We start from the raw sequence: 25,044 nt of genomic DNA on the forward strand, positions 1-25,044 counted from the left end.
ACTTGCGGTTCGCCATTATGCACTATGTGGGAGAGCCTCGAACTGGCAGCATACATGAAAGGAAGAATTATGTAACCTTACACAGAACGTTATGACTAGTTCAATTCCCATTCATGTATGCTGCCAGTTCGAGGCTCTCCCGCACATAGTGCATAATGGCGGAACCGCAAGTAGCTTAATGGATGTAAAGATATGATCAGTTGATTCAACTCGCACACACAAAATCTATATTTCTCATAGACTTTGTACATACCGCCACCGCCTCAACCGCCACCGCCTCAACAACCACCTCGGCCATTCTGAACTCAAAAATCTATAACTCCACTATCTTCGCTGCTAAACAATTTTCCTTTGGCGATCTGTTAGGGCACTCATTTAGCTACAAAATGACACCAAACACACTACAATACCTTTTGTTTAAGCAGAGATATGACAATTTGAACGAGTCTCGATTTGGAAAAGCGTAACAAAACCACCATTTTTGGGTGGCGAGTTCAAAACGCGTGGCCCTATAAGGTCATCAAAGGTCAGGTTATAGGTCAATTGGTTCAGGTCAAATTCAGGCATCAATTTTGAATACATGTGATAGTCTGTGATATCATGTACATGTCATAATGAGGCATCAATTTTGATATTTTGTCTGTTACTGGATTTATAATGGAAATGTGTGAGGTGGATATACTAAAATACCTTGGGATGTAAATGGTGAGTACAATTTAGATTGCCTAGTTGAGATGGATTGGGCAAATAAATATAAAATAGTTACCAAAATCACAAAAGTGAAGCTTACGGAAAACTACCTAATATGGTGGTATAGGTGACAAAAAATACAATCTTTTTCAACATTGCTGTAGTGTGGTTGTGGTAACCTGTTACCTATGGCTTAATTAAGTTTCAGTGACATAGTGTCACAAGTTCAAAATACAAAATAGGCCTATAGCTCAACATTGAAAATAGAAGCATTTTAACCGGTTCGTTTTTTTGATAGTTGTGGAGCACCAAGTTCATGAAGTCATAAAAGAAATCAGGGACCACTTATTCCCATTTTACATATCAACATTATTTCCCTAATGTGTTAGCAACACATATCCAAAATTTTAACGAAACCGCTGATAGTAATCTTTCCAAAATGAATTGAATTTAAAACATCAGTGATGTACCACTTTTTGGCAATACCATTAGAAGCATGTACGCGTCATTGATACTGATGCCACCAATTGAACGAGAAGATTTGCCCTTCATTTTGCATACCACTTTGTCCAATTTCTTTTTCTCATTTCTTCACAAAATGCAAAAAAAATGCAATAGGTGTAGTACCCCCTTTAAAAATAGGGCAGCACCAATTGATACGAAAATGTCATACCCCCAGTACGGTACCGATAAATGATATGTCTTTTTTGCCAGTTTTTTAAGTTTGCGTTGCGAACTAGTTGTCAGTTAGTACGAGGAACCCATACAGGGTCTTAGCTAGAAATTGAGGGTTGCCCGTCATTTGAATAAAATTGCCTGTCCTAATTTGACCTTTAAAACATTTACCAGACATCTATAGCCCATTGGGGGTTCAAAGAGTTCAAATATGTGCTGATATGGCCTTGTTCTACAAATTGGGTCTACCAAAAAGGTCAATTAGCTTCTCAAAACAAACAATATAGCATCTGTCAAAGGCAGATTTTTGCCCGTCCCAGGAGCAAACTGGCCGTCTAAAATGACGGCCAGCTGGGTGGCTAGCTAAGACCCTGAACCCGTACTTAGCTCTGCTAGTATAGGGCAGCATCATAATAACGAAAGTGTCATACGCCGATAAATGACATGTCTATTTTGCCTGTTTGCCTTACGAAATAGTTGTCAGTGACAGTGTCACGCAGTGCTGTAATCCGTGGACCACTTTCCTGTCAATCGACATCTATAGGGTTAGGGTTTGGGTTAGGTTGACAAGAAAATACCTGTTGCCCTGTAGCCGCTTGTGATAAATAAAATATTATTATGATACTGTACGTACGTATGTACTCAGTATTGCTCGAGAACTCTAGCCAAGAATTTGCTCACCGATAGCTTCACATTCTAGGCTAGAGACCTTTGCATTCAAAATCTAGTCGGATTCGCTGAAGCATGTCACCGTGTAAAGCAATGGAAGGTCAGGACAGAAGTAAACACAGCCAATCACGACAGGCGATTGCATCAAAAATGTTGCTAAAATTACACTTCAGCAAAATTTTAGACTGTCCAAAATACGCAAATCTTGCTCAAAAGATACAGTTGACTCATCGAAATAACTTTCATTCAAATTTCAACATTAACAGAATAAATAACCTCCGGTGTAAAAAATTGAACCGCTGTCCGACCGAAAAACCATAGACAGTAAAGTACTCTAGCATCGAATGCGTAACTATCGTATGCAAATTCGAAGCTAGAGTTCTCGAGCAAACTCAGTACCAGTTCCAATAATTGAAACTCCCCGCTCCGACGGGGAGTTCCAACAGGTGCTGTGACTGTGGAGAAAGGCGCTATAACTGATAATAGCGATATTAGTGCTCTTTTTTATACTAGACGCAATTGCGCTATTTTGTCATTCGTTTCTACACATAATTGCGATAATAGCACTGCTATTATCAAAAAGTGCTAATTTCGCTATTATCAGTGTATTTTTTAGACTTAGAAGAAAATCAGTTTGGTGAAAATGGCCTTTAGACAAAATTGCGCAATTTTGCAATTTTCACTTTACCCCACCACTCAAGTGATAATAGCGCTATGTCGCTATTTTCAAAAATGGCCTTTAGACAAAATTGCGCAATTTTGCAATTTTCACTTTACCCCACCACTCAAGTGATAATAGCGCTATTTCGCTATTTTCAAAAATGGCCTTTAGACAAAATTGCGCAATTTTGCAATTTTCACTTTACCCCACCACTCAAGTGATAATAGCGCTATTTCGCTTATTTTCAAAATGGCCTTTAGACAAAATTGCAATTATGCAATTTTCACTTTACCCCACCACTCAAGTGATAATAGCGCTTATTTCGCTATTTTCAAAAATGGCCTTCAGACAAAATTGCGCATTTGCAATTTTCACTTTACCCCACCACTCAAGTGATAATAGCGCTATTTCGCTATTTTCAAAAATGGCCTTTAGACAAAATTGCGCAATTATGCAATTTTCACTTTACCCCACCACTCCGGTGATCATAGCGCTCTTTCGCCATTTTCAACAATGGCCTTTAGCCAAAATTGCGCAATTTTGCCATGTTCACTTTACCCCACCACTCAAGTGATAATAGCTATTTCGCTATTTTCAAAATGGCCTTTAGACAAAATTGCTAATTTTGCAATTTTCACTTTACCCCACCACTCAAGTGATAATAGCGCTATTTCGCTCTTTTCAAAATGGCCTTTAGACAAAATTGCGCAATTTTGCAATTTTCACTTTACCCCACCACGCAAGTGATAATAGCGCTATTTCGCTATTTTCAAAAATGGCCTTTAGACAAAATTAGCAATTTTGCAATTTTCACTTTACCCCACCACTCAAGTGATAATAGCGCTATTTCGCTATTTTCAAAAATGGCCTTTAGACAAAATTGCGCAATTTTGCAATTTTCACTTTACCCCACCACTCAAGTGATAATAGCTTATTTCGCTATTTTCAAAATGGCCTTTAGACAAAATTATGTAATTTTGCAATTTTCACTTTACCCCACCACTCAAGTGATAATAGCTATTTCGCTATTTTCAAAATGGCCTTTAGACAAAATTGCTAATTTTCACTTTACCCCACCACTCAAGTGATAATAGCGCTATTTCGCTATTTTCAAAAATGGCCTTTAGACAAAATTGCGCAATTTTGCAATTTTCACTTTACCCCACCACTCAAGTGATAATAGCGCTATTTCACTATTTTAAAAAATGGCCTTTAGACAAAATTGCGCAATTATGCAATTTTCACTTTACCCCACCACTCAAGTGATAATAGCGCTATTTCTTGCTAATTATGCAATTTTCACTTTACCCCACCACTCAAGTGATAATAGCGCTATTTCGCTATTTTCAAAATGGCCTTTAGACAAAATTGCGCAATTATGCAATTTTCACTTTACCCCACCACTCAAGTGATAATAGCGCTATTTCGCTATTTTCAAAAATGGCCTTTAGACAAAATTGCGCAATTTTGCAATTTTCACTTTACCCCACCACTCAAGTGATAATAGCGCTTATTTCGCTATTTTCAAAATGGCCTTTAGACAAAATTGCTAATTTTGCAATTTCACTTTACCCCACCACTCAAGTGATAATAGCGCTATTTCGCTATTTTCAAAATGGCCTTTAGACAAAATTAGCAATTTTGCAATTTTCACTTTACCCCACCACTCAAGTGATAATAGCTTATTTCGCTATTTTCAAAATGGCCTTTAGACAAAATTGCTAATTTTGCAATTTTCACTTTACCCCACCACTCAAGTGATAATAGCGCTATTTCGCTATTTTCAAAAATGGCCTTTAGACAAAATTGCGCAATTTTGCAATTTTCACTTTACCCCACCACTCAAGTGATAATAGCGCTATTTCGCTATTTTCAAAATGGCCTTTAGACAAAATTGCGCAATTTTCACTTTACCCCACCACTCAAGTGATAATAGCGCTATTTCGCTATTTTCAAAAATGGCCTTTAGACAAAATTGCCCAATTTTGCAATTTTCACTTTATCCCACCACTCAAGTGATAATAGCGCTATTTCACTATTTTAAAAATGGCCTTTAGACAAAATTGCAATTATGCAATTTTCACTTTACCCCACCACTCAAGTGATAATAGCGCTATTTCTTGCGCAATTATGCAATCTTCACTTCACCCCACCACTCAAGTGATAATAGCGCTATTTCGCTATTTTCAAAATGGCCTTTAGACAAAATTGCGCTAATTTTGCAATTTTCACTTTACCCCACCACTCAAGTGATAATAGCGCTATTTCGCTATTTTCAAAATGGCCTTTAGACAAAATTAGCAATTTTGCAATTTTCACTTTACATCACCACTCAAGTGATAATAGCGCTATTTCGCTATTTTCAAAATGGCCTTCAGACAAAATTGCGCAATTTTGCAATTTTCACTTTACCCCACCACTCAAGTGATAATAGCGCTATTTCGCTATTTTCAAAAATGGCCTTTAGGCCGTGTAAAATTAATATTTTGGTTCTCGCCCCTCCGCCTCAATTTCTGGGATTTGTCAGATTTTTTTTTTTTTTTAGATTTTTCAATTTTTTAAGACTTTGGAATGATTTATGAAATCTTCATACATATAAATAAGTTTATTAGAGAACAAGCATCACTTCCAAGTCTTTTTGTGGTTCTCTAGGGGTTTATCCTCAGAATCTCACATTTGAAAAAAAAAAAAAAAAAAAAAAGGGTCACTGTACTGTTCATGTTAAAAGCAGGTTATAAAAATAACAAGTTACCACCCTTCCTTTAATTGAAAAAAAAAAAAAAAAAAAAACACCTCCCTCCTCATCAATTCATGAAAATCCTCTGGACGAGAACCAAAACATTAATTTTATACGGCCTTAGACAAAATTGCGCAATTTTGCAATTTTCACTTTACCCCACCACTCAAGTGATAATAGCGCTATTTCGCTATTTTCAAAAATGGCCTTTATTGCTAATTATGCAATTTTCACTTTACCCCACCACTCAAGTGATAATAGCGCTATTTCGCTATTTTCAAAAATGGCCTTTAGACAAAATTGCGCAATAACAAAATATTAATTTCTGACATGATCGTGTACTGGGTCTGAACTGTTTCCATATGAAATCTTGATGGCAAATTGGACAATAGAAGCACATGGTTCTACGTGACAGCTTTTTAATCCCTATTCAGGTTACGTGAATCACGCTATTGTGGACCATCCTTCTGATACCTGAGTGTTTGGACAAGCGGAACGGGTTTTTGTCTACCTCTCTGTTTGTAAACAAACCAGGAGGTCGAAATCGTCCTCCTCGCCGAATACGAAAGTCAGCGTAATAGTACAGCACTGGGTGGGTGCGACTCTGTCTTAGACTTTAGTACAGGGATCGATCAATACGATGATTATTTTCGGCAGGTTGACATTTAAAATACACGTAACCGATGCACCACGCATTTGAATAGCAGAGCGGTACTGCACAGTGCCGCTTGTTACCTGTCCATGATGATGATTATTATGATACTTATAGACGTACATCATCATTCATGAAAATGGCAAATGCACTAATGCTGCCGATATTCAGCTGTTCCATCTTGCGACCTCGCATTACGAAGAGGACACTTACCATTGTTATTGCACTCAATGGGAGAAATCACAAAACATGACATAAAAGAAAGGTATTTGGATACAAAACATGCAAAAGTTGTATTTATGACCAGGAAATTGACTTGATTTCCCAGTGAACTAATTTTGCAATAACATACACGCAGCAGCCCAAAAGTTTCGAGAACATGCTGCAAGTGGGACCGAAACGGAACATGCTCCAAGTCATGGATTAAACGGAATAATTACCAAAGACAAGGCAAATGAGTGGTATTTTTGTTTTGAAAAATTGACTTTCAACTGAAAGGCCCTGTACAAAGCATTAGGGATTTTGCAATGTCCCTTTCAGAACCGTGACAAGTGGGTAAATGCAATAGATGGAAAACCCGTTCGGCTGCTGCATGTATGTTATTAAGAAAAATAGAAACACATTTTGGCCAGAATCCCCAGATGTGAAGGAAATGCGAACCATCAGACCTAACACGCCAGACCTAAGAGTTCACACTTTCTTACTTACACTGCGGGGCTCTTCCGTTTTGGTCCCACTTGGAGCACGTTCTCGACACGTTTCCGCTGCTGCGTGTATGTTATTAAAGAAATGAGCTGCTCAGTTTCTTTCTTGCCCTGCGGGGCTCTTCCGTTCTGGTCCCACTGGGAGTATGTTCTCAAACGCGTTTGGGCTGCTGCGTGTATGCGTAAACGTTGAACAGTAGAATGAAGAGGTAAAGTGAAATTCTCAAAATTTCTCAATAACAGTTCGCACTTAAACTGCATCAACATCAATTTCTTAAGAAAGACCTAACACATCAGACCTAACAGTTCACACTTCCTTACTTGCACTTCATGGGCTCTTCCGCTGTGGTCCCACTGGGAGCATGTTCTCGAAACGTTTGGGCTGCTGCGTGCATGTTATTAAAAAAAATTAGCAGTTCACAGTTTCTTTCTTGCCCTGCGGGGTTCTTCCGTTCTGGTCCCACTTGGAGCATGTTCTCAAACGTTTGGGCTGCTGCGTGTATGTTATGAAAAAAATTAGCAGTTCACAGTTTATTTCTTGCTCTGCAGGGCCCTTCCGTTCTGGTCCCACTTGGAGCAAATAGAAACACATTTTGGCCGTAGAATCCCCAGATGTGAAGGAAATGCGTAACCATCAGACCTAACACGCCAGACCTAAGAGTTCACACTTTCTTACTTGCCCTGCAAATGGGCTCTTCCGCTTTGGTCCCACTTGGAGCACGTTCTAAAACGTTTCCGCTGCTGCGTGTTTGTTCTTAAAGCAATGAGCTGTTCAGTTTCTTTCTTGCCCTGCGGGGCTCTTCCGTTCTGGTCCCACTGGGAGTATGTTCTCGAAACGCTTGGGCTGCTGGGTGTATGCGTAAACGTTGAACAGTAGAATGAAGAGGTAAAGTTAAATTCTCAAAATTTCTCAATAACAGTTCGCACTTAAACTGCATAAACATCAATTTCTTAAGAAAGACCTAACACATCAGACCTAACAGTTCACACTTCCTTACTTGCCTGGGCGGGGCTCTTCCGTTGTGGTCCCACTTGGAGCATGTTCTCTAAACGTTTGGGCTGCTGCGTGCATGTTATTAAAAAATTAGCAGTTCACAGTTTCTTTCTTGCCCTGCGGGTTCTTCCGTTCTGGTCCCACTTGGAGCATGTTCTCAAACGTTTGGGCTGCTGCGTGTATGTTCTGAAAAAATTAGCAGTTCACAGTTTATTTCTTGCTCTGCGGGGCCCTTCCGTTCTGGTCCCACTTGGAGCATGTTCCCAAACGCTTGTGCTGCTGGGTGTATGTTATTAAGGAAATTAGAATCTGGAAATTGCAAAATGTAGGGCAAAATTGCGCCATTTTGTGGAAATAGCGGAATAGCGCAATTATCACTTGAATGAGGAGGTAAAGTGAAAATCTGAAAATTGTGTCATTTAACACAAAATTTGCGCAATTTTTTTGAAAATAGCGAATAAGCGCAATTATCACTTCAATAAAGAGGTAAAGTGAAATTTGTAAATTGCGCAATTTAGCGCAAAATTGCGCAATTTTCTGAAAATAGCGGAATAGCGCAATAATCACTTGAATGCAGAGGTAAAGTGAAAATCTGGAAATTTGAAAATTGCTAATTTAGCTTAAAATTGCGCATAATTTTGTTGAAAATAGCGAATAGCGCAATTATCACTTCAATGAAGAGGTAAAGTGAAAATCTGAAAATTGCGCAATTTAATTGCGTTAATTTAGCTTAAAATTGCGCAGTTTTTGAAAATAGAGGAATAAGCTAATTATCACTTGAATGAAGAGGTAAAGTGAAAATCTGGAAATTTTAAAATTGCGCAAATTAGCGGAAAATTTCGCAAATTTGTTGAAAATAGCGGAATAGCGCAATTATCACTTCAATGAAGAGGTAAAGTGAAAATCTGAAAATTGCTAATTTAGCTTAAAATTGCTAATTTTTTGAAAATAGCGGAATAGCGCAATTATCACTTGAATGAAGAGGTAAAGTGAAAATGTTGAAATTTGAAAATTGCACAATTTAGCGCAAAATTGCCCAATTTTGTTGAAAATAGCGGAATAGCGCAATTATCACTTCAATGAAGAGGTAAAGTGAAAATCTGAAAATTGCGCAATTTAATTGCGCAATTTAGCGCAAAATTGCGCAGTTTTTTGAAAATAGAGGAATAGCGCAATTATCACTTGAATGAAGAGGTAAAGTGAAAATCTGGAAATTTGAAAATTGCGAAATTTAGCGGCAAATTGCGCAATTTTGGTGAAAATAGCGGAATAGCGCAATTATCACTTCAATGAAGAGGTAAAGTGAAAATTGAAAATTGCGCAATTTAGCTTAAAAATTTTGAAAATAGCGGAATAGCGCAATTATCACTTGAATGAAGAGGTAAAGTGAAAATGTTGAAATTTGAAAATTGCGCTAATTTAGCTTAAAATTGCATAATTTTTTTTGAAAATAGCGAATAGCGCAATTATCACTTCAATGAAGAGGTAAAGTGAAAATCTGAAAATTGCGCAATTTAATTGCGCAATTTAGCGCAAAATTGCGCAGTTTTTTGAAAATAGAGGAATAGCGCAATTATCACTTGAATGAAGAGGTAAAGTGAAAATCTGGAAATTTGAAAATTGCGCAAATTAGCGCAAAATTGCATAATTTTGTTGAAAATAGCGGAATAGCGCAATTATCACTTCAATGAAGAGGTAAAGTGAAAATCTGAAAATTGCAATTTAGCTTAAAATTGCATAATTTTTGAAAATAGCGGAATAGCGCAATTATCACTTGAATGAAGAGGTAAAGTGAAAATGTTGAAATTTGAAAATTGCGCAATTTAGCGCAAAATTGCATAATTTTTTGAAAATAGCGGAATAGCGCAATTATCACTTCAATGAAGAGGTAAAGTGAAAATCTGAAAATTGCGCAATTTAGCTTAAAATTGCGCAAGTTATTGTCATAATTGCGCTATTTTCATTGAGCATTGTGAAAGATTCATAATTGTAATGTTTAGTTCAAAATTGCGCTAATTTCAAAATGGGGTTGATAATTGCGCTAATTTGGAAAAGTTATTATCATAATTGCGCTATTTTCATGGAGCATTTTGAAAGTTTCATAATTGCAACGTTTAATTCATAATTGCGCTAATTTCAAAAGATGGTTGATAATTGCGCTAATTTCAACAAATTCTTATCATAATTGCGCTAATTTCAAAGCCTCACATTGATAATTGCATATTAGCAGTCAGTGTTGCTATTCTGTGTTAATATCGCTATTGTCAGTTCCAGCGCCTTTATGTGACTGTGTATGTGTTTGTATGGTAACTGGACATTTCATCCCCTCGCATTTTCATCCCCGGGACATTTCATCCCCTGGACATTTCATCCCCTCATGTGAAAACGCTATTGTAGCATTCTTTGACCTTTGAGCGTGACAGTAAAAAGATTGCATATGAATATAATAATTGTTTAGGATCTTTAGAAGGAAGTAATATAAGGAAATTAATCTTTATTTAAAATTAGTCTTATTTATCCAATGTATGCACCGTGTTCTGTATGAGCTATCACCAGCTGATCACGCGTATTAAAATCGATCGATGCTGAATGGCAATAGTGCAATGAATTTACCTATTGAACAGTGCGTGTAGGACCCCTACACGGATGATTCTAATTCAGTATTACGCCTAGTATTATTATTGAAAGTATTATTATTTTGCTATTAAACACCTCCCTCCCTCATCAATTCATGAAAATCCTCTGGACGAGAACCAAAACATTAATTTTATACGGCCTTAGACAAAATTGCGCAATTTTGCAATTTTCACTTTACCCCACCACTCAAGTGATAATAGCGCTATTTCGCTATTTTCAAAATGGCCTTTAGACAAAATTGCGCAATTATGCAATTTTCACTTTACCCCACCACTCAAGTGATAATAGCGCTATTTCGCTATTTTCAAAAATGGCCTTTAGACAAAATTGCGCAATAACAAAATATTAATTTCTGACATGATCGTGTACTGGGTCTGAACTGTTTCCATATGAAATCTTGATGGCAAATTGGACAATAGAAGCACATGGTTCTCACGTGACAGCTTTTTAATCCCTATTCAGGTTACGTGAATCACGCTATTGTGGACCATCCTTCTGATACTTGGACGAGCGGAACGGTATTTTGTCTACCTCTCTGTTTGTAAACAAACCAGGAGGTCGAAATCGTCCTCCTCGCCGAATAATGAAAGTCAGCGTAATAGTACAGCACTGGGTGGTGCGACTCTGTCTTAGACTTTAGTACAGGGATCGATCAATACGATGATTATTTTCGGCAGGTTGACATTTAAAATACACGTAACCGATGCACCACGCATTTGAATAGCAGAGCGGTACTGCACAGTGCCGCTTGTTACCTGTCCATGATGATGATTATTATGATACTTATAGACGTACATCATCATTCATGAAAATGGCAAATGCACTAATGCTGCCGATATTCAGCTGTTCCATCTTGCGACCTCGCACACGAAGAGGACACTTACCATTGTTATTGCACTCAATGGGAGAAATCACAAAACATGACATAAAAGAAAGGTATTTGGATACAAAACATGCAAAAGTTGTATTTATGACCAGGGAAATTGACTTGATTTCCCAGTGAACTAATTTTGCAATAACATACACGCAGCAGCCCAAAAGTTTCGAGAACATGCTGCAAGTGGGACCGAAACGGAACATGCTCCAAGTCATGGATTAAACGGAATAATTACCAAAGACAAGGCAAATGAGTGGTATTTTTGTTTTGAAAAATTGACTTTCAACTGAAAGGCCCTGTACAAAGCATTAGGGATTTTGCAATGTCCCCTTTCAGAACCGTGACAAGTGGGTAAATGCAATAGATGGAAAACCCGTTCGGCTGCTGCATGTATGTTATTAAGAAAAATAGAAACACATTTTGGCCAGAATCCCCAGATGTGAAGGAAATGCGTAACCATCAGACCTAACACGTCAGACCTAAGAGTTCACACTTTCTTACTTGCCTCTGCGAATGGGCTCTTCCGCTTTGGTCCCACTTGGAGCACGTTCTCGAAACGTTTCCGCTGCTGCGTGTATGTTATTAAAGAAATGAGCAGTTCAGTTTCTTTCTTACCCTCGCGGGCTCTTCCGTTCTGGTCCCACTGGGAGTATGTTCTCGAAACGTTTGGGCTGCTGCGTATGCGTAAACGTTGAACAGTAGAATGAAGAGGTAAAGTGAAATTCTCAAAATTTCTCAATAACAGTTCGCACTTAAACTGCATAAACATCAATTTCTTAAGAAAGACCTAACACATCAGACCTAACAGTTCACACTTCCTTACTTGCCCTGCGGGCTCTTCCGTTGTGGTCCCACTGGGAGCATGTTCTAAACGTTTGGGCTGCTGCGTGCATGTTATTAAAAAATTAGCAGTTCACAGTTTCTTTCTTGCCCTGCAGGGTTCTTCCGTTCTGGTCCCACTTGGAGCATGTTCTCGAAACGTTTGGGCTGCTGCGTGTATGTTATGAAAAAAATTAGCAGTTCACAGTTTATTTCTTGCTCTGCGGGGCCCTTCCGTTCTGGTCCCACTTGGAGCAAATAGAAACACATTTTGGCCGTAAATCCCCAGATGTGAAGGAAATGCGTAACCATCAGACCTAACACGTCAGACCTAAGAGTTCACACTTTCTTACTTGCACTGCGGCGCTCTTCCGTTTTGGTCCCACTTGGAGCACGTTCTCGAAACGCTTCCGCTGCTGCGTGTATGTTATTAAAGAAATGAGCAGTTCAGTTTCTTTCTTACCCTGCGGGCTCTTCCGTTCTGGTCCCACTGGGAGTATGTTCTCAAACGCGTTTGGGCTGCTGGGTGTATGCGTAAACGTTGAACAGTAGAATGAAGAGGTAAAGTTAAATTCTCAAAATTTCTCAATAACAGTTCGCACTTAAACTGCATAAACATCAATTTCTTAAGAAAGACCTAACACATCAGACCTAACAGTTCACACTTCCTTACTTGCATTTCTGGGCTCTTCCGTTGTGGTCCCACTTGGAGCATGTTCTCAAACGTTTGGGCTGCTGCGTGCATGTTATTAAAAAATTAGCAGTTCACAGTTTCTTTCTTGCCCTGCAAGGGGTTCTTCCGTTCTGGTCCCACTTGGAGCATGTTCTCAAACGTTTGGGCTGCTGCGTGTATGTTATGAAAAAATTAGCAGTTCACAGTTTATTTCTTGCTCTGCATGGGCCCTTCCGTTCTGGTCCCACTTGGAGCATGTTCCCCAAACGCTTGTGCTGCTGGGTGTATGTTATTAAGGAAATTAGAATCTGGAAATTGCAAAATGTAGGGCAAAATTATGCCATTTTGTGGAAATAGCGGAATAGCGCAATTATCACTTGAATGAGGAGGTAAAGTGAAAATCTGAAAATTGTGTCATTTAACACAAAATTGCGCAATTTTTTTGAAAATAGCGGAATAGCGCAATTATCACTTCAATAAAGAGGTAAAGTGAAAATTTGAAAATTGCGCAATTTAGCGTAAAATTGCGCAATTTTTTGAAAATAGCGGAATAGCGCAATTATCACTTGAATGAAGAGGTAAAGTGAAAATCTGGAAATTTGAAAATTGCGCAATTTAGCGCAAAATTGCTAATTTTGTTGAAAATAGCGGAATAGCGCAATTATCACTTCAATGAAGAGGTAAAGTGAAAATCTGAAAATTGCGCAATTTAATTATAATTTAGCATAAAATTGCGCAGTTTTTTGAAAATAGAGGAATAGCGCAATTATCACTTGAATGAAGAGGTAAAGTGAAAATCTGGAAATTTGAAAATTGCGCAAATTAGCGCAAAATTGCGCAATTTTGTTGAAAATAGCGGAATAGCGCAATTATCACTTCAATGAAGAGGTAAAGTGAAAATCTGAAAATTGCGCAATTTAGCTTAAAATTGCTAATTTTTTGAAAATAGCGGAATAGCGCAATTATCACTTGAATGAAGAGGTAAAGTGAAAATGTTGAAATTTGAAAATTATGCAATTTAGCATAAAATTGCGCAATTTTGTTGAAAATAGCGAATAGCGCAATTATCACTTCAATGAAGAGGTAAAGTGAAAATCTGAAAATTGCTTAATTTAATTAGCAATTTAGCTAAAATTGCGCAGTTTTTTGAAAATAGAGGAATAGCGCAATTATCACTTGAATGAAGAGGTAAAGTGAAAATCTGAAAATTGCGCAAATTAGCGCAAAATTGCGCAATTTTGTTGAAAATAGCGGAATAGCGCAATTATCACTTCAATGAAGAGGTAAAGTGAAAATCTGAAAATTGCGCAATTTAGCGCAAAATTGCGCATTTTTTTGAAAATAGCGGAATAGCGCAATTATCACTTGAATGAAGAGGTAAAGTGAAAATGTTGAAATTTGAAAATTGCGCAATTTAGCGCAAACTTGCGCAATTTTTTTGAAAATAGCGGAATAGCGCAATTATCACTTCAATGAAGAGGTAAAGTGAAAATCTGAAAATTGCGCAATTTAGCGCAAAATTGCACAAGTTATTGTCATAATTGCGCTATTTTCATTGAGCATTGTGAAAGATTCATAATTGCAATGTTTAGTTCAAAATTGCGCTAATTTCAAAATGGGGTTGATAATTGCGCTAATTTGGAAAAGTTATTATCATAATTGCGCTATTTTCATGGAGCATTTTGAAAGTTTCATAATTGCAACGTTTAATTCATAATTGCGCTAATTTCAAAAGATGGTTGATAATTGCGCTAATTTCAACAAATTCTTATCATAATTGCGCTAATTTCAAAGCCTCACATTGATAATTGCATATTAGCAGTCAGTGTTGCTATTCTGTGTTAATATCGCTATTGTCAGTTCCAGCGCCTTTATGTGACTGTGTATGTGTTTGTATGGTAACTGGACATTTCATCCCCTCGCATTTTCATCCCCTGGACATTTCATCCCCTGGACATTTCATCCCCTCATGTAAAACGCTATTGTAGCATTCTTTGACCTTTGAGCGTGACAGTAAAAAGATTGCATATGAATATAATAATTGTTTAGGATCTTTAGAAGGAAGTAATATAAGGAAATTAATCTTTATTTAAAATTAGTCTTATTTATCCAATGTATGCACCGTGTTCTGTATGAGCTATCACCAGCTGATCACGCGTATTAAAATCGATCGATGCTGAATGGCAATAGTGCAATGAATTTACCTATTGAACAGTGCGTGTAGGACCCCTACACGGATGATTCTAATTCAGTATTACGCCTAGTATTATTATTGAAAGTATTATTATTTTGCTATTTTACCGGGTAGGCCTATCGTTATCATAATATTATTATTAATATTTTTATTATTATTATTTACATTATTATACTTTGTTTTTTGTTGTTGTTGATATTAGCCTGAACTATTTAAGCTAAAGTGTATTTCTTCTCTTTCTTCCTGTTATTTATGTATTTATTGTGTATTGTTTATGTATCTACATGTATAGGCTGTTTATTTATTTATAATTATTATAATTTATGTATTTATTATTTATTTTGTTTGTTTATTTATTTATTATTATTTACTTAGTTGTTCATCTAACAAAATTAGTACCGTACATTTTTATGGGAACCATGTATCTGTTATGTGGATAGTATATTATATTAATAAGATAGTGATAAAAGATAATAGCATCAAATATGTCTGCATATAGGCCCTAGGGAAGGATCATGGCAATATTTTTGTATTGTCCACTTGATGAGGTGATTAGATTTAGTGCAATGTCATGTTATACAATAGGAACAATAGCCGTCAGCCGAATGGTTACAGGAAGTTGAACTCTTTCAATCAGTGGAATCTATATACATATAACTATTGGTATTCCCCACCCTGGCACCATGGCTTTCGTTCACATGCCAAAAGGTTTAGACATCAAATCTATCTCGGATTTGTACCGTGAAGCTCATTTAACAGCGCACATCTCTTCTAGAGTTAAAGGAGGTCCCTTGTCAACCACTGTCTTGACACTCGTCTCAATAGGGAACAATCCTGGACTAGGAAAAATCTATAACTCATGAAAGTGAATCGGTTTTAAAATTGTAAATAAATCTGTTGACACTCCTCTCAAAACTATTCAAAAAAATGCTAAAACCTATCTGAAAGATAAAGTTCAAAAAATGTGGCACTCGCATGTTAAAACTCTCCTTGTTCAAGGGCGATTTTTCGATCTTCTTGCTCTAGAAACAACATATCACCATTGGAAGAGCATTATTTACAATCTTCCCCACGGTGTCCTGAAATTTTTGGTCAATGCCCTTGGTGACACAATGAATAATAAGACCAATCTCAAACGATGGGGCAAAGCAGCATCTGATAAATGCAGAACTTGCGGGAACCGTGAGACCCTCCACCACGTGCTTAACCATTGCAAAACTTACCTTGAACAAGGTCGGTTCACATGGAGACACAACAACATTCTCAATTATATTGTCAAAACCATTAAATTGGGCTTTATTAATGATGTTAGTCCTCCCCAAATTTTGTCCGACTTGGTAACCAGAGCAACTAACATTCCACCCCCACAACAATTCCTTTTGAATGTTCAACTACAAACCTGGTTCCTGATATTTGTCTTTTTTGGAAAAACATTAAAAATTAGTCATCATTGAGCTCACTGTCCTGGGGGGGCACTCAACACAAATGACCATACGGATATGCTCCCCGGAAAGACCCCCCTTTTGGGTTTCGCAGCTCGAAAGACCCCTATATTTGACCAAAATACAGCTCCGAAAGACCCTTGATTTTGATAATTTCAGCTCTAAAAGACCCAAAATTGCTCATTCCTCATATTTCTTGTTTTTTTAGGCGATTTTCAACCAAAAAGCCAAAAAAGAACCTTGATTTTGACTTTTCGCAGCTCCAAAAGACCCCATTTTACTTGTTCACAGCCCGGTTCGCAGCTCGAAGACCCTTTTACCGGCACGCCATCAGCTCCCAAAGACCCACCACCTCAAAATTCCGGGGGAGCATACCCACCAAAAATTTTTGATGTGCCCCCCCCCCCGGGCTCACTGTCCCTTTTGAATTCAACGTTGCTAAAGCTCATGTTCGAACGTGCAATAAATATGCCCCCCTGGTCGCTGACATTGAAGACTCTGGTTACGTAGTTAGTCTTATTTGTTTAGAAGTAGGTTCAAGAGGATATATTACACCAGACAATATTCATCGTTTAAAAGAAATCTTGAAACTGTGCAATAACCCGACATCCTTCAAAATATTCAGAGATAATCTTTCAAAACTGGCAAATGTTTCATCTTTCAGTATTTTTCATTCAAAACAAGAGCCTTCCTGGATTTGTCCACCGCTTTTAGAAATTTAATATTTTTTATTGTTAATCTGGGTGTCTGGTCTGTTTTAGGCTGCTCTTTTACTCTTCTGATTGTAATTTTATATTATGCCTTTTTATACAAAGTTTTATAACATGTCTTGTATTTGTGTGTGTTTATACTTATGTCTTGCGTGCCACCATCAACATGGGGCACTGATCTAGACTTTTTGAGATTTTTGTTTTCCTTTTTAATGAATAAAAGTGATGTAAGATTGATTGCCAGTTATAGTCGCCCAATTAGGCGACTTTTGACTTCTGTCCCGCGACAAACAAAAGTGCTCCCGCGATTTCGCAACATTTTGGCTACTTTGAAAATCTCACCCATGAAATCCATTGAATATTGGGCGATTTTTGAAAAGCAGACTTCAAAATTGTTAAATTGGATATTCTGTCATAGTCAATGGTCCTTCAAAACAAAACCTCCAAACAACTAATTCAAATAAAATTTAAAAAAAGAAAACATTCTGTGGTCAGTGTGCATCCAAGTATGACAATGGGAAACAAATTAAAGTCGATACACGCGCATGGAGATAACTGATATAAGGGCTTAATCCCCATGATTATCCTTAGAATATTCCCATATCAATTCTCACAAGTGGCTTAAGACGACAAAAGTGCCAAGCGGGGCTAAGTTTCTTTTCATGTAGGTTCACTTGGGTTTATTAAAATAACATAACTACATGTCGCTCCATGGCTCTGGGGAGTGGGGCAGTGGCTGAAAATAGGTTAGTCTACATTACCAGTCGTTATCTATTTTTTTTTTTTTTTTTAAATCAACTAATTTTACAATAATGCATGATGATGTAGGCCTACGAAAAAAAAGAGGTTGTTTTTGGGTTAATTAAAAATATCACTAACTACATGACATTATACATTGGCACGGAGGGGGTGGGCACGGGGAGGCACGATGAAAATAGAAAATAGCTTAGACTACATTACCAGTCGTTATCCACGGGCCCGGGAGGGTGTTTCTGGGTTGATTGATTGAAAGTTGACTGAACTTAAAACTCATGGTTATAAAAAATTGTATAAAAAGGAATGGTAGGCCTATACTGTTTTTGATTTAACGTTTTATCAGCAAGAAAGTATATTCGTCCCAAAGTATAAGGTCTCACATAAATTTATCATGAAATTAAAAAAAACCCTAATGATCGGTTAATGACAACTTGACTTCCAGTACGGCGTGTACAAGTACGACCCGAAATATTATGATGCATCCATCATCATGCACAAATCGAATCAAATCCTTTAGGTATTTTCGAAATGAAACATTTGTCAAAAATGAGGAAACCATGTTAATGACAAAGTTGAGCCCCATTCAAATACATGTAGTTGTGACGTGGTATATCAAAAGGAGACACTTTTGGGCAGGATCGTAAATGGAGAAATATAAAACTACCCTGTGAGTTTGTTGCAAATTGTTGATGTTAATAATGTTTTTAAATTCTTTGTTGAATGATAGGATTTTCATGAATTTCACATTAGACTATACGTAATAACTTACGAATGTAAATTTGATAATGACTATTATCATTATCAGTAACACCCGTACATGCAAAAATAAAATAATGAATAGAGTGCACACACGTCTTCCAAATCTAGGTATATCAAACACATTCATTCATTCATTCATATTTATTCGGCAAAATCGACAAGAACAATAAATACAATCAATCACAAATTATCACAAATTTAGCATATACATGTATATGAAATACATGGATACTAGCAAAGACACCAACAAGCCGAAATGCCATGATAACCCATAAAGTCTAGCTGCAAATGTGTAAACTTATTTCCAATGGGGTCCAAGATTTGGAAGTAAATACACATATATGTTGTTTGAATTGTTGGATTAATGCAACAGTTCCTAAAAAAATAAATAAATAAACAAACAAATGCAATAGTTCCTAAAAAATAAATAAACAAACAAACAAATAAATAAACAAAATAAGTAACCACATGATCTTCAGGTGAACAATAGGACTTACATGTATACTCGACTGACAAATTATGTTGATTAATATTTTTGAGCAAGTTTGTATGGGGTGAAACTGAGTTTGTCTTACTTTTAGAAAATTAATCTAGAAAATTTAATTTAGAGAAATCAAATTTAAATATTTGCGGTCGCCGGTCGTATGCGATTTTTTTATAACCCGGTCTTTAGGGGCCATGGATTGTAATCCATACAGATGCAGAGTGTAAACTCTGTCGGGAATCACGTAGTTCAAACTTTAAAGTTTCCGGGGAGGGGGACACTCTAATAGTAAAATGACATGCATACGGAAAACCCCCAAAATCAGTTCTTTCTGCAGTTTTTTGAGCCATATTCTAAAACTTGGTTGCCGATCTTATAACAGTATAGAGTGTCCCCACAAAATGGTCGTGGGAGCAAAAAATGGCTTTTGGTGAAACAAGAAAAAATGGGATCTTTGGAGGTGTTGAAGGGGATCTTTGGAGGAAAGCAAGAAAAATAAATGGGCAAAAACAGGAGAAAAAGAAAAAATATAATGCAGATATTTATTATCAGTTGAACTGATGGAATTCCAGTATTTTGCGTACAGTACTCCTTAGTCTTTACCGTTTAGTATTAATTTAATTCTCCTACACTGTAAATGAGGTGTTTTGATGCTAAACACAAAGCTAAACACCATCTTGTACACACCTTCTAAACATATTTAATTGCTAAACATGTTTAGATAATTAACATCTAACCATCCGTTTTAATACCTAAACACAAGGCTAAACACTATCTTGTACACACTTTCTAAACATGTTTAATGCTAAAACATGTTTAGTATCGTCCAAAATGTTTAGCACTTAAACATGTTCATCAAATCAATGTTTTAAATGTGAACATGTTCATTTATAATTGAGATTTTAATAGTTTAGCTGGTGCAAATATACGCATGTTATAGTCAAATGAGGTGATTTATTCAAGTGCAGGTTAAATCCATTTGGATTAACTTCATTAAAGGCTACACTCCCTGTAGGTTCATGACAAAGAGCCGAACAATTCTGCAAAGCGAAACACAATTACAAACAGCATAACATGCACAAATATTTTCCGGCAATAAAATTTTATTTAACAAATTGATAAAACACAAAATTGATAAAACACAAATTGAATTACATTCATAACTTGGTCAAATTCAAATTGCATTATTAATGGCTATTATTTACTAAAAGATCCATTTACTAGTAATTGCTTATACAGGGGGCATCAAAATAGTACCCAGGTATTTTGGCATTTCCAAACAATATTATTACATGTATTAAAGGAGTGTATCCTGATCGACAGCCTCATCCCAAATTTTTTCTATGAAAATTGAGTTTTTGGTATGAGAAGAAAGCTTATATTTTCCCCAGAACTCATTTTTTAGCCCTAAAACTGTTATGAACAAATATGTCTGAAACAGTGGTCGACCACTAACGGCAATGGGGGAATTGCCACTTTGTCCAAACCCATTTGGTCCAATACCACTTGGTCCAATTTCCATTTTGGCCATTAGGCATTTTGTCCAAAATCCATTTCTTCCATTGCCATTTGGGTCAAGACCCATTTCTTCCATTGCCATTTGTATAAGTTCTAACTATCCTTGTACTTTACTACTTTTAGAACCTTTTAATCGCACCTTATCAGTGATAAGACTCTGGTTAATATATTACAGATTCCAGAATGATTATATAGTTATATATAGCTTCCATTGATTAATAGCACACCAGTCAATGATTGAAAGAATTCAACTTCCATTCAATAACATTCGGCTATTGTTCCTATTGTATAACATGACATTGCACTAATCACCTCATCAAATGGACAATACAAAAATATTGCCATGATCCTTCCATATGCAGACATATCAATATACAATAAACAGATAAATAGTATTAAAAATGTACTAATTTTGTTAGATGAACAACTTTAAGTAAATAATAATAAAATAAATAAATAAATAAATAAATAAATAAATAAATAAATAAATAAATAAATAAATAAATAAATAAATGAATAAACAATACATAATAAATACATAAATAACAGGAAAAAAGAGAATACACTTAACATAACAATAATAAATAGTCTGAGCTATCAACAAAAAAACCCATAGTAAATAATAATAATAATGATAATAATAATAATATGCCTAATAATATTAACAATAATAGTAATAATATAATGATAACAATACTCACAGTAATAACAAAAGATATGCGCGTATGCACTTTTAAATTTAGGTAAATTCATTGAATGTATAGTCTATTATAGGCCCTGCTGCCATTCAACATTGATCGATTTATTATATGTGTGATCAGCTGGTGATAGCTCATACAGAACACGGTGCATACATTGGATAAATAAGATTATTACTTTCCTTATATTAGTTCCTTCTAAGTTCAAGATTCTAAACAATTATTATATTCATATGCATTCTTGATTCACTGTCACGCTCAAAGAATGCTACAATAGCGTTTTAACACGAGGGGATGAAATGTCCAGGGGATGAAATGTCCAGGGGATGAAGTGTCCAGGGGATGAAGTGTCCAGTATTCGTTTGTATGTGTTTAATGTGCATTCACATACACACTTAGCCGTCGGTACGAAGAATATGAAAACACAGGTGAGCAATGTATGAATATATGGAGAGGTGAAACAGGTTGTTAATTATTGTCAATATTAATATTTTGCGACATTTATAATGAAAATAATTAACACTGAATACACCTGCACCCTATGGCACCTTCTACAACTTGAGAACAAGTCCTCAAACGTTCAAAATTTGTAGTTACTACTAGTACTACTGACTCTAGGTATCCTAGGTGAATTCAAATTTGCCATCAAATTGCATCGTTTTATATATCAAATTAAAGCCCTTGACTTGAGTAAACTAAGCCAAAACTGAAAACCTTTTTGTCATATCACCTGCCGTAGCAAAGTTACATCTTGTCAAAGATTGACTTTCATCAAAAAGATTCAGCTAGCAAAATTCCCCAAAACGGCATTTCGGGGTGTTTCTAGATCTTAGTCTCATGGCGATGGCAGCTTTTTTAATGGAACTGCTATCAAAATCCTCTAAAATTCCATGTGCGACTTGATTATCACCATAAAAATCATATATTTGGGTCAAGTGAAGTATAGAAAACATATTTATGTAGGTTTCCTTCACCCACCTATTCTCGAAAAAAATTCAAATTTCTATGTAAATATGCATTGTGTTGGGGCCCCGGTCTCGGCGAATTTGCTGACTAGTAAATGTGTTAACTAAGGTTTGCCTAGGTTACCTACTGACTCAGTACATGAGACTACTGCAGTCTCAATTCCAATAAAATAAATGGATAACGAACAGAAGCTTACCTACCTAAAATATGGTACCCCGGTACATACAAAGTCTAGATAACCGTGAAATTTATCACATCATGTCAGAAAACAATACAAATCGATTTATGCAGCAGTTTTAGGCGTGAAAAATGTGTCATCGAAAGGCGGTGTCAACCTGTTTCGTGTTTTTAATTGATTGATTGTGTTTCTATAATGTTGTCATATAACTATCTCTAAAACTGCAAAAGATTAATATAAATTGAGTTTTATTAGCTTTTACTAGTTGGTAACGTCTTTGTATATTATTTTCTGAAAATAAAGATATTATTTGAGCTTTTTTGAATAGAAGTATTAACTATTTCTTTGTTAATTTATATACTTTATAATTTAAAAACACTTAACGGCTAAGTTCAGCGTCCTTAGATGCAGTTATATATAACTTGTTCCCAAATAGTTTATTTCTTATGCTGAAGCACTAAAACTGCTATTTTACTCTAAAATATATCATATTTTAAAGATATTGCTATAATACATGGATATTGCTTAATAAATATGGCCTATAATACGTAATTGTTATTTTGGTTACATTAGTTTAATTACAGCGCACAAGTTTCACTAACATCATGTTTAGAACGCAACAGGCTTGATTCACACGAATTATAAGAGCTTGAAGACCCCACTACTTACCACTGCGACTGGTATGTTTGTAACGGCAATCCATGTATTCCAGCCGTTCAAGGTACCTATGAATAAAAAATAAGCAGGTGATGTATTTACCAACTATTAAGGGGGTACTACACCCCTGGCCAATTTTGTCCCTATTTTTGCATTTTTCTCAAAAATTATAGCGCATTGGTGAGAAGTAAGATATGTATATTATAGGAGCAAGGACTACAACTACTGCACTGAAAATTCAGCAACTCAAGGCAAGTAGCTATTGATTTATTGATCAAATATTGGTTTTCCCTTATTTTTGACTGTAACTACACAACTGTTGTCTGTGCTGAAATAAAATTTCCAGTGCAGTAGTTGTAGTCCTTGCCCCTATACTATACATATCTTACTTGTCACCAATGCGCTATAATTTTTGAGAAAAATGCAAAATTGGCAATAAAATTGGGCAGGGGTGTAGTACCCTTAAGGTAGAAACATCGGCTACGGTGTCATGCACAGATTTAGTTTAAAATGATGCAGGATGTGTAGTTGGGTGAGAAAAACTTGCCTGCCAAGTTTTAATTTTTGCCAACAAAGCGTTTTTGAGTTATGCCATTTTTTATCATTAGAAAGCCCCCCGGGAGAAAGCCCCATTGACTTTGCACATAAAGTGGTTTTGACACTAAGCCTCGTTCACTAAAATTGGTACAAGTTTGATGGATACTATGTTTACATATTATTTTTTCTCCTTTCTATCCCATTTATAGAACTGCTTTTTGGATCTTTTTATTACAAAAATGTTACCAAATAATATTAGTGACTTTTTTCCAATATATTGGTCAGTAATATAGGGGATATTTGAAGGTAATGTTAGTACTTGCTCAAATTTTCTTGATTTGATCTAGAAACACTGAATGACCCAATTTCATAATTATTGTTTGAGCTAACCATAGGGCCAATTTTAACAAACAAGGTGTCATATGAAAGGTTATTAAATTTAGAAATTTTTCACGCCAGCTTTTTTTTTTAATAAAGTGTTTCTATTTTAAGTTATGGGTGTTTCTAGGTTTCCTAATTTAAAATAGAAAAAATGATTTTTCTCAAAAAATAAACACTTTATCCAAAAAATCTGGCGAGAGAATTTAGATATTAGGCTTATTAACCACCCCACAAACTATGGAGACCATATCACATTCCCTCTAGGCTAGCAATAATTATTTCAAAAAATAAAGAAAAACATAAGAATTGTTTAAATTTTCATGAAACATTAAAAATCAGTGGAGTAAAGACTTATCTTCAATTGGTTATATATTTGAAATGGATACATAATTCTGATTTTAAATAGTGGCTATTTATCTGCACGGGTCTATTATCCGATGCTCCTGCCTTAAGGATGTTATGTTTCGCTTATTTCGACGACCCATAAAAATATAATAACAGTTAACATGGTTAATGGTAAATAATAATAAATAATAATAGCAATAAAATAATAATAATAATAATTGCTGATAGTAAGTAGTTCATCAATGCCCTATCTACTCCTGATAGCAAGTAGTTTATCAATGCGCTATTTACTGCTGATAACAAGCAGTTCATCAATGCCCTATCTACTGCTGATAGCAAGCAGTTCATCAATGCCCTATCTACTCCTGATAGCAAGCAGTTCATCAATGCCCTATCTACTCCTGATAGCAAGTAGTTCATCAATGCCCTATCTACTCCTGATAGCAAGTAGTTTATCAATGCGCTATTTACTGCTGATAACAAGCAGTTCATCAATGCCCTATCTACTGCTGATAGCAAGCAGTTCATCAATGCCCTATCTACTCCTGATAGCAAGCAGTTCATCAATGCCCTATCTACTCCTGATAGCAAGTAGTTCATCAATGCCCTATCTACTCCTGATAGCAAGTAG

The 25,044-nt window shown here is 36.1% G+C and overlaps 1 protein-coding gene across 1 annotated transcript in view; it reads right to left on the bottom strand.

Annotated features, from left to right (window-relative positions):
* LOC140147797 (uncharacterized) overlaps window positions 1–22,659 on the bottom strand; it is a 41,740-nt gene extending 19,081 nt beyond the window's left edge. Inside the window, exon 1 of the mRNA XM_072169543.1 lies at window positions 22,516–22,659. The gene's annotated coding sequence lies outside the window, so the exon portion shown is untranslated. The remainder of the gene's footprint in view (window positions 1–22,515) is intronic.
* Between the last annotated feature and the right edge of the window lie 2,385 nt (window positions 22,660–25,044).

This window comes from Amphiura filiformis, chromosome 3 (assembly GCF_039555335.1).
Source record: "Amphiura filiformis chromosome 3, Afil_fr2py, whole genome shotgun sequence".
In the NCBI taxonomy this organism is placed as follows: domain Eukaryota; kingdom Metazoa; phylum Echinodermata; class Ophiuroidea; order Amphilepidida; family Amphiuridae; genus Amphiura; species Amphiura filiformis.